Source organism: Lactuca serriola, chromosome 5 (assembly GCF_051521515.1).
Source record: "Lactuca serriola cultivar US96UC23 chromosome 5, Lser_US96UC23_V15, whole genome shotgun sequence".
NCBI lineage: Eukaryota > Viridiplantae > Streptophyta > Magnoliopsida > Asterales > Asteraceae > Lactuca > Lactuca serriola.
In genome coordinates, this window is record NC_136412.1 from 39425020 (window position 1) to 39436498 (window position 11479).

The following is an 11479-nucleotide window of genomic DNA, read 5'->3' on the forward strand; positions in this document are numbered from 1 at the left end:
GTCTTGATGTTATTACAAGGCTCAAAGGCGGGGAAGGTTTAGATTGCGATGATACGCTGTCGTTTTTATATGGAAGACTTGACGAGGAAATGAGGAATTTCCGTGAAAAGTTGTATTAAACCATAACGTGAAATTTTGTATTAAACAATAACTTCCAACTCAAGAAAATAGAAATGCTTCACAAAAAGGAAATATAGAGTACATTTTAATTATAATAATTGTAGAACTTTTTTAAGAGATTGACGTATTAAGTTCAAACAAATTCAATTAAATCCTAAAGTTAAACAAAATCAAAACGACATCTTCAAGATTTTTTTTTTTAATTTGGGCTAATTTAATCATGGATTAAATACATAAAATAATGACTTACTTATATTGTTTATCGTGTTACAAGCGTACTTTATGAAGTACATCATTAAATTTTTATATTTTCTACCAACAATGACAATATATAATATGGTCAATAAGGTAATCATAATATTCGGCTGATTGTTGACACCAAACCAAAATGTGTCACCATTACACGGGTTTCTAATACAAAGTCTTTATTTTAGTTTCTTTTTAGACATGATCACCACAAACCAATCCAAAATAGTTTGAGAAAGAAGACAACAACAAGAAGTTAGCTTGATTTGGTCCACAAGATGATAAACAATTCACAATTCTTTGTTAATCAAAATAAGTAATACTTATTAGAAAACGCAAGTCCCTCCTAAATGGATTACTGGTTTCTTCCTTCTCAATCAATACTAACCTTCTCTTCCTATTGTCTGAGATGGCTTTGATCTTAAGTAACAACCCATGTGTTGGTTTTTTTTTTTTTTTTTTTTTTTGTTGTTTGAAAGAATGAAAAGGAACAAATTAACCATATATAAAAAAAAAAAAAAACTTGTCCCTTTTCTTTCTTTTCTATTAAATTTTGTCTGGATAAATGATGAAAATAATGATTAAATGTGATCGTTTTAATATTTTTTATTTTCGCATGAGAAATGGAATGAAAAAATAAATGAACACAAATTTATAGAAATTTAGAACTTAATATGGAAAGCCTCCATTTCCCTACTTTTTTTATTTATTACGTTGTTATTGCGAACTAAACAAAAAAGAAACACTTATATAACTTACTAAATTAAGTCATGTCATGGCTTTATGATTATGTGTCTACCACACAATCACATGAAAATAATTATGCATAATCTACTTTGATGCAACTATAAAAAACAAAAGCCTCCCATAGCATTTATCATTCCTTTCATCTCAGCACTCCTGCGAGGATGGATCTTCAATTGCTCTCTCAATCATTACATGTATAATTCTAGACATCGATTTCTTAAAATGCACGTGTTAATAAGACATCATTTATTCATACACCATTTTATCCATACAAATACCACCAAATGGAGAGAAAAAAAAACTTTTGTAGGCATTCAGGATTAGGAAAATGCAATTTTTGAGCAAGAAAGATCTAACGTTGATGATAGGTTTATATATACTTACTTAGATTAATAGTGGCATTGGAAACATGCAAATTAATCTAAGAAAAGCAAACAACTAAAACCTACAATGATATGTAACCTAAATAATAAGAACAACTACAAGAGAGATCAAAAACACTAACCTTTAGCAAAACCAATTTGCTTTTCAACATGTTCAAGGGACAACCTCTCGGGAATTATGGTTGGCTTTGGAACATGCCTATGTTCCACACACCTCTTCAATGGAATACACCTTGAAGACTCAGTTACTGAAGATACAAACGAAGCATGATGAGTCACCATCCACCTATCTAACCAGGGACCTTGGTGAGTGATAAAGTTGTTAAAATTATCACACTTAATCATTCCAACTTCCACAATGGACCATAATATGTTAACTTTCTTAGATATACTATAAATGAACCATAAAGATTAAAATGGTTCAAAAAATGATTACAGAGATGGAGATGAGTTGCTTGATGGATCTTTGCGCTAGAAAACTTATTCTTTTTCCTTCAAAGGTCACCAAATCACCAAAATGAGCTCAAAATCTTGAAAGGATGCTAGGGTTTGATCTTATGTAAATAGAGGAGTGATGGAGACTGGGGATGGACAAACCCCAGCTATCACATCCTTTAAATAAAAAAAATAGGGTTTTGACCCTGGAACGTCACCACGTCATAGCCAATACATGTCCATGTCGTGTCCACTTAAAATGATCGCGGTCCCAAAAGGCGTTGCCATGTCGTGGTAATCCTCTTCACCAAGTCGTGGCTACCCAAAAATTCGCACAATAAAAGCATAAAATTCATACCAGAAAAACTGAGTGTTACATTTTCCAATCAGTTCCTTATGTGTATTTAATCAAACAAAAACCAAGATTTTCTTGATGGGATGTTTGTCTTGTAAGCGGGATCAACCGGCGCAGTTCATACTCCATCCAATAAATCAGGAAAAAAAACATGATGATATTCTTCAAGGAAATGAAGATTTAGGACAAACCATCAACAAAAAGACTCAACACTTTGACTGCAACGATTTAGAAGAAGCCACTAATAATTTCTTCGAACAGAAGCTCCTTGGTTGTGGCAGTCGTTGATTAGTCTACAAAGCACTCCTCCGCAACGGCCATTTCGTCGCAGTAAAAAAACCCTCATATCATAACCATTGTCATTCTGTCATTTCTGATGGGTTTTGGTCATAAGACATCCTATGTGCTAATACAAACCCTAATGTTTTGATCTAGGTTTCTCTATTGTACATGCAAGTTATCCAAGGCTATAAACCCTAATTCTATCATACAAGTAATCATATTAACATAAGAATGGGGTTTAAGATATTACCTTGATTGTTATGTAGCAATAACAATCCCAAATCCTTCTTGTATTGACTTTAGAAAGCTTAGAGTCACAATTGTCACTCCTCTAATGGTTCACAAACACCATAAGCAAGAGGATGAAGAGGAGAGAGGATGGAGGCTGCCTAAAAACGTGTTCTAACCCTAGAAGAATGATTCCCCACGTTTTTGGGTCATAAGGGTCTTATATATAGTTAGGCAATTAGGGTTATCTAACAAGGAAACCCTAATTTGGATGCTTAAGCCCTAAGCAACCCATGGACTCCTTTAATTAATACCTTGGACGATTTCCTTATGAGCTTCACCATAGAATTCGTCCACTCCTTAATTTAAGACAATCCATAACCCAAATTGCAATTATCTTATAATTATAATTCCAGTCCCTTAAGTTTAATTAATCTCTTTTAGTCACAAAACTAATTACCAATTAATTATTGACTAATATTAATTAAATAATATGATTTCTCCTTTAATATATTATTCTCATAATATATTAATAAATCATATTTAATCCTTTCTCTCCATAATTCATCCTATCAAGTTGCTTTGGTGAAGGCAACCCAAAAGGACCATGCACCATCGGGTCAAGTACATACCAAAACAGTTATGGACTTAGACACTAATCCAACAGTCTCCCACTTAGATAAGTCTAATAACTATTATGCGTATGACTTCATATCCTGATCTGCAATCGTAGCTTTCCAAAGCCGCTGTCAACTCTAATCCTATCAGATACGCGTGTCCTTTAGATAAGGGATCATATATTCCTCCATTCTAGATATCGTATGAGATATGATTTCAAATCATTCTCTTTGTACTATATCTCGATTCCCGATTTATGACAACTGACTAATTGAACAAATCAAATTAGCCGTAGCCCGGCCGAGCATTTACGTTTGTCATCATTAAATCATCGAGGGGCCCAAAGATATCGCTTTTATCCAACTTTGGATAAAAGGAACGGATAAACTTTGATACAATGCTTGCTTGCACTTACTCACCGAATCACACACAACAATATGTTTTATGACACCAAGTTACTAGTGCGTTTACATATTATCAATGTGCAACCGATTTGCAAGATACAACTCACACATCTTGGTTTCAAGAATATAAGATGTTATCGTCTCACCAATCACTCGTAATACAATTCATGGAGTGATCCAAGTGAGCGTGGGTTTAATCCAATGCTCAAATCATATTCATAAGCACTCATGAACGTTGCAGCAAATATTTGCTTATGTCTAATACTCTTTTAGACAATCCACACACCAATTCACGACAGTCTTCATTCATATCTACTTCCAACATATGAACGACTGTGGCTCGTTCGAATAATTCGATTATTCTTAATAAATTCAATTATTCTGGAAGTCAAAACATGCAAATGTGAAACACAAGAATAATACTAATCCCATATGGCCTCAAACCTTTGAGTATAAATAAAACTCCTTTTATTTATCACCATATCGATTACTCATTATTTGTCGTTTCGGGTAATCAACTTCTTACTTGAATTATTACACTTTTCTCATGCTCCTAGCATGCACACAATGTTTACCTATGGTTCTTACTTTGTGAAATAGATCAAATTGAACACATTTCCAATCATTTTCATTTCACAACTCCAAATCCTTTTTCATAAGTGTAATAATATCAAATTCTTGCCTCTTATAGAATATGTTAGATTCTAACATTTATGCAATGATCCTTTCGTAATGTCACTGCACCAAAGTCACAAAGACGATTGTCAATGATATTACAAAGTTCTCTATTGGAGATTGTTACAAGACAATTCCTTAGATATGATGTCTCTCACTCAAAGTACATTCCTTTGAACATCCTTTTCATAAAAGTTTCTAATCTAGTCATAGATTTTTAATATCCAATTCTCAATATGGACACGCTTCCATATTTTCCATATGACAACTCATTCTTAATAGAATCTTATCTATTCGTAATGATGTTGATATGGTCCATCCAATATGGAAACATTTCCATAATTTCCATATGACAACTCATTCTTAATAGAATCTTTTCTATTCATAATAATGTCGATATGATCCATCCAATACCATGCTTCCAACTACTCACAAGCGACCAATCCTCGTCAAACTTTGGATTGTCCTTTGATAGTTGTTTAATTATTTTAGTCAAAACCGATTCTTGTCCTTTTTCCCTCTAAATGCGCTAGACATTTGGAAAATTTTAGAATGGTCAAATATTAAAGCATTTGCAATCGATCCTATACCCGAAGCATATGGGACACGACGCATAATGTTTTATTTGCTATGTTCTCAAAATTCGAATTGTGAAGAGGAATGCAGTAATCATAATCGAAATTTTAAGAACACACTATGTACCCTTGACTAAATTTATTAACATTTCTCAACCTAATCCTTTAGATTTGAAATGAAGCATAATATTCTCTCCCTTAATTATAGCAAAACAACTTTACAACCCTTACGACTTTGCAAGGTATAACTCTTGTTTTCTATAATTAATATTGCCAACTTGCAATACGTGCCTTAATAATCATACAATCATAACATTTATGCTCCCACTATCATGATGATTATTATAAAACATAACACTTATGCTCCCACTAGCTTTGACATGTATTCAGAAATAGCTTAACTTTCAGAAAAACAATGCTTATTGAATTTCTTAATTTCATGTTTCTAATACTTAGTGTTTTGATAATCTTTTATCAAGGCTTCTTGAACTTATACACCTTTGCCTTAGATAGTTTATTTGTGCGTCTAAACACTTAAGGCTAATTGCCAAACCTCACAATTCAAATTATGGAAAGGGATACCGTAACCATAATCGAATTCGAGAATGCAATTTTACAATCACTATCTTCTTAAAATCTTTCTTAGTGAAAGCATTTCCTCACAATCATTTTCATGAAGGAGGAAATTTTATGACACTTAGATTTAAACGGTGTATTTGTTCCTATCCATGTGAATTTGTCAAAACCAAAGTTTACGACAAATTCAAACTCATATGGATCGAACTTTCTTAATCTCGATTTCTTGTTTTATGGTAGCACAACTGCCCACCATGTCTTCCAAGTAGTTAAGCAGCTCACCTTTTCTTATCAATGTACTTTCCATTGATCAAGGTCCTTGCCTTTTATGCATTCAAATGAGAACTCATAGGACTCACATGCATAATTAACTCGATTGGATTGGCACAGAAACAAAATAATGTCAACACGATAGGTTGTAAACCTCAACTCGTGTGCTAGTGATGATCGATAAGGTTTATTTAATTTGTTCTTGAAACCTTTCAAGACCATTAAGACTCCCACTGACTCCTTGACATATAAGATTCTCTTGTCAAAACATTTATTGACAAACAAATATTCAAGAGTTAGTGTACCTTTTATCAAAACTCTTCATAAATTGGTCCTAGTTGGTCTTTGTCTTATCCAAGACATCACAACTTTCCACATTTGATGAATGTTATAAACCTTCTTAATACTTTTCCACTCAATGTCACAATCTTAACTCTAAGACTTGTTTTGGAACGAAGTATGATTGACTTCTTGATTTAACCATTTCTTCAATTCTTGATTCCTCTTCTTAGACATACAATTGTACTAAGACTCACTTAGAGGATTAATTGAGATATGGTTCTTAATCATTAAGACATATCATAAAGCATAAAAGCTACTCTCCCTTCTTCTTAGAATGGAGAAACTTTTATCTTTCTGCCTACATGATTCTTCTTATTCGTTTTGCTATTGATTTAAACTTTTTCAATCAATTCATAATTACACTTAATTTTGTAAGTATAATCATATTTACTAAACCTTTAGTAAATCATGACGAATATCATTGTTACTCTTATGGTGGACTTGATTAACACGCAACTTTGTGTGCTCGATCTCCTAGTCCTTCACTTGACACTTTGTCAATGAATTAGTCTAATTTCCAAATATAAAATTTCTCATTCATCGTGCAACCAAGTTGCATGATTCCAAGTTTCTTTCCAATTGAAACTTGGGCGATGAGAAACTCTCCTTATTTGGTAAACTCTCGACTTTCCATAAATAACATAATAAGAACCAAATCCATTATTGCTAATAATAGAAACATTCAAACATCAATTTTTCATATACGTCATTGCAAGGATAAATAAATAATATAAAATCAAAATTTATTTTATTGCGGAAAAATTTTGTCCTTACAATGCAATTCATTGAAAAACTATGCTAATACATTTTTCTTAGCAATCTAATTCTAACTCTAAGTAGTAGCTCAAGAATCTAATCTTCGAGAAATGCGATCGAAATCCATTCCTTCACGGTTAGATTCTGCTCACTTCTTCCCTTAAGTTTCCTTTCTTTTCTTCGATCCTACAAAACATCAATTGTAATCTTATCACATTATGTATTAAGAATCTAGAATAGAAGCTTAAAAGAGTTAGTTAATGGATTTTACCTATATTAGAGCCATACGTTTCGACTCTCCCATCTCTTAGATCTCTTAGGTAAATGGGGCAGCTTCGTCTCCAATGCCCCTTCTCTTGGCAATAAAAACAAATCGACTCTTTTGGAACAGCACATGGAACTACTTTAGACATTGCCTTTCTCTTATGATCAAACTTTTCGATCATAGCATGTTTTTCGTTGCCATTTTCCATATCCATAGAGGTCTTGAAGGCAGATTCACCAATCAGCTTTGCTTTTCTATTGCGCCAAACCATTGTTGATTCAGCAGCAATAAGCATATTGGTGAGATCTATAAGGGTCACGTTGTGGTTAATCATATAGTACTCTCTTACGAACTCACTATATGAGTTAGGAAGTAACTGAATAACCCAATCAACAGCCATCTCCTCACAGACAACGGATCCCATCATTCTTAACCTATCAATGTGTGACTTCATCCCTAGGACGTGTGCACACACTGACTTTTCTTCTTTATGTTTACTTGCCAAAAGGGCTTGAGTGATCTTGAACTTTTCAAGCCTTTGAACTTGTGGGTTAGGGAGAATAATTGGAGGAGGAGGAGGAAGTGAAGTATGATCTCTTGTTCCTTGATCGAATCATGGAATATCATCTTCATGTGGAATGCTTGTTCCACGGGATTTGAGAAGATCATAGTTGTCAAACTTTGACATCTACAAAATGGGAGAAAACGAATTCAAGTTAGTTGATTGATTGAGTCCTTAGTAAATCACCCAAATGAGATACTAAGGCTAGGACCCAACACAATATTCTACAACTCGGGAAAGGGATGTCGTAACCCAAATTGCAGAACATTTGAAGGTAAGTGAATGACGATTCACTAATTTCCACCATGAAAAACGAAAAAGAAATTTAAGTTTTAAATCTATGAAAACTCCTAGATCCTATGAGATTCATTGAACATTTCAATGGCATGTTTAAATCTCGATATGCCCCTCTTGTTTGTGACTGGGATGCCGAGGATCACAAAGCGGGTGTGAATAACCATGCAAACTTACATGGTGCCCTCACATGTTACAGTCACCTATTTGATGTGCCGGTAAACCACACACACTCCACCGAACTATGACAAACATTGAGTCACCCTTTGCTACCTTTGCTTAGAACCATTTAGTGTGCCGGTAAACCACACACGCTCCACTAACGTCTTCGCAAGGGCACAAAGTGTAATTTCATGGAATTGCATCAATTCACTTTTGCCTAAGTAACTAAGATTGGGAATTTTATGAAAACATTTAGTTACTTTTATAATTCATTATACTTATAATGGAAGGTTTCGTCCTATCCTACCCGTTCGGCTAACGACCCTCCACTAGTCAAGAGTGCGGTGGGTAAGAGTGGATACCCATTCAATCGCCATTTTATAGGCAATTTCCTTAAACACCCCTTATAGACCAGCTTCGTGAATGAGGCCTACTAACGGTAAGAGTGACTTTACTCATACATATATATAATGTTAGACTTTTAATGTTATATATATAGTATAGGGTGTATTTTATACTTTTAAAATACTAGGTGGTCTAATTTAATAATTATACTTTTAATTTAATTAAATTGTAAACCAAGACTTTATGGATTTACTAAATCTCTTTTAATTATACACCTTAATTAATTAATAAACCCATAAGGGTATGATTTGAACTTTTTCAAAACAATACTAGAGTTTTAGAATTTAACATTCCTAATTAAACTTTTAATCAACTTTTAAATTCCAAAACTTGAGGGCAAGTTTTGAAACATTTCAAAACATTAGGGTTTAGAATTTAAATATGCATCAAAATTAAACTATTAATCAAAATTTAAATTCCAAAACTTGAGGGCAAGTTTTGACCATTTCAAAACATTAGGGTTTCAACTATTTAAATTTCAAAACAACAAAACTTTTGGGTTCAAATTTAAACTATAAAACCTAAAGGGGAAAATATGAAACTTTTCAAAGCATAAGGATCAAATAACAAATAATCTTAATTAACATTTAATCACATAATTATCCATATTTGATTTATTCAATGATTTCTTGCAAAACAATTTACCAAATTTAATCAAAATACTTAGACAATTATCACATAAGGAAACAAATATTTTATTAATTGATAAATATCTTCAATTAGATCAAGAATATAGTCATATATATCATAAAATCGGATTTATATTGATCTAATATGATAAAGGCAAGTATTTCAAAGATAAATAACAAGAAATCTCGAAAATAGCTCCATCTGACGCTCGAACTCGCCGAGTACCACACCATACTCGCCGAGTTGAGGCCTACTCGCCGAGTACAATGTGGTACTCGCCGAGTTCATCAGCCAGGGAGCCCAAAAATCGATTTTGCAACTAGAATAAACACACAAGGCATCAATACAATAGAAACCAATCAAGGCTCTGATACCACTGATGGGTTTTGGTCATAAGACATCCTATGTGCTCATACAAACCCTAATGCTTGGATCTAGGTTTCTCTATTGTACATGCAAGTTATCCAAGGCTATAAACCCTAATTCTATCATACAAGTAATCATATTAACATAAGAATGGGTTTAAGATATTACCTTGATTGTTATGTAGGAATAACAATCCCAAATCCTTCTTGTATTGAGTTTAGAAAGCTTAGAGTCACAATTGTCACTCCTCTAATAGTTCACAGACACCATAAGCAAGAGGATTAAGAGGAGAGAGGATGGAGGTTGCCCAAAAACGTGTTCTAACCCTAGAAGAATGATTCCCCATGTTTTTGGGTCATAAGGGTCTTATATATAGTTAGGCAATTAGGGTTATCTAACAAGGAAACCCTAATTTGGATGCTTAAGCCCTACGCAACCCACGGACTCCTTTAATTAGGGCCTTGGACGATTTCCTTATGGGCTTCCCCATAGAATTCATCCACTCCTTAATTTAAGACAATCCATAGCCCAAATTTCAATTATCTTATAATTACAATTTCAGTCCCTTAAGTTTAATTAATCTCTTTTAGTCACAAAACTAATTACCAATTAATTATTGACTAATATTAATTAAACAATATGATTTCTCCTTTAATATATTATTCTCATAATATATTAATAAATCATATTTAATCCTTTCACTCCATAATTCATCCTATCAAGTTGATTTGTTGAAGGCAACCCAAAAGAACCATGCACCATCGGGTCAAGTACATACCAAAACAGTTATGGACTTAGACACTAATCCAACAATTTCCACCTTGTTGGAAAACAAAATCTATATCTTGTCAAAACTCCATATAAGTCAACAGTCGTTGAACTAGGGATGGAGACCCTAACCCTAACCCTAGCATCGCCACCCTTCTTGATCTAAAAAAACTAACAAAATCGTCTTTCTAGATCAAGAATCAAACTCGTTGTTGTCTTCCTTTGTCTTTCCAGATCTGAAATGGGATTTGGGTCTATGTTGATAAAGTGATTACAAAACATGCTACATGCATATTTATAAAACAATATCTTACATTGATAAAGTGATTACAAAAGATTGGATACAAACCGACTATGTTTTAATATTTTACATAACTACCCAGGATATTGTAATTTTATACAAACATACACTGAAATACAAAGTAATAGTAAAAGCTATTCTACATCTTCCGATAGTATACGATTATACTGGTTACTTATCTCCTGCAAATTTGTTAAACATTGAGAAGGGTAAGCGGTGACGCTTAGTGAGTTCAATAATAGATACAATATAACGTTATGCCATATATATATATATATATATATATATATATATATATATATATATATATATATATATATATATATATATATATATATACTTGAATATGGCAGAAGCAAAGAGGAACAAGGAACAACAAAGACATATGTGAATCATGAGACAAACTTTCCATATCAATCAATGATTTGATACAAAGATATACGATCAATAAAGCTTCGACCCAAATGGCACAGAAGACATTAACTTTCTGATTTAAAAATTTCGGTAGATTTCAGGCTTATAGCTCTGTCTAACCATCTGCCAATGCCATAGAATAGAATTCATTCTCTTACGAAGACATGCTCTACATGGACAAAGGCTATGTACCAGTACCACCGTGAATCTAAGTCATTTCACTGATCACATGGTCAAAGGTATAACTTTGCTATCATAAATAACGGAAATAAAAATAACACGGGAAAACAACCCAGAATA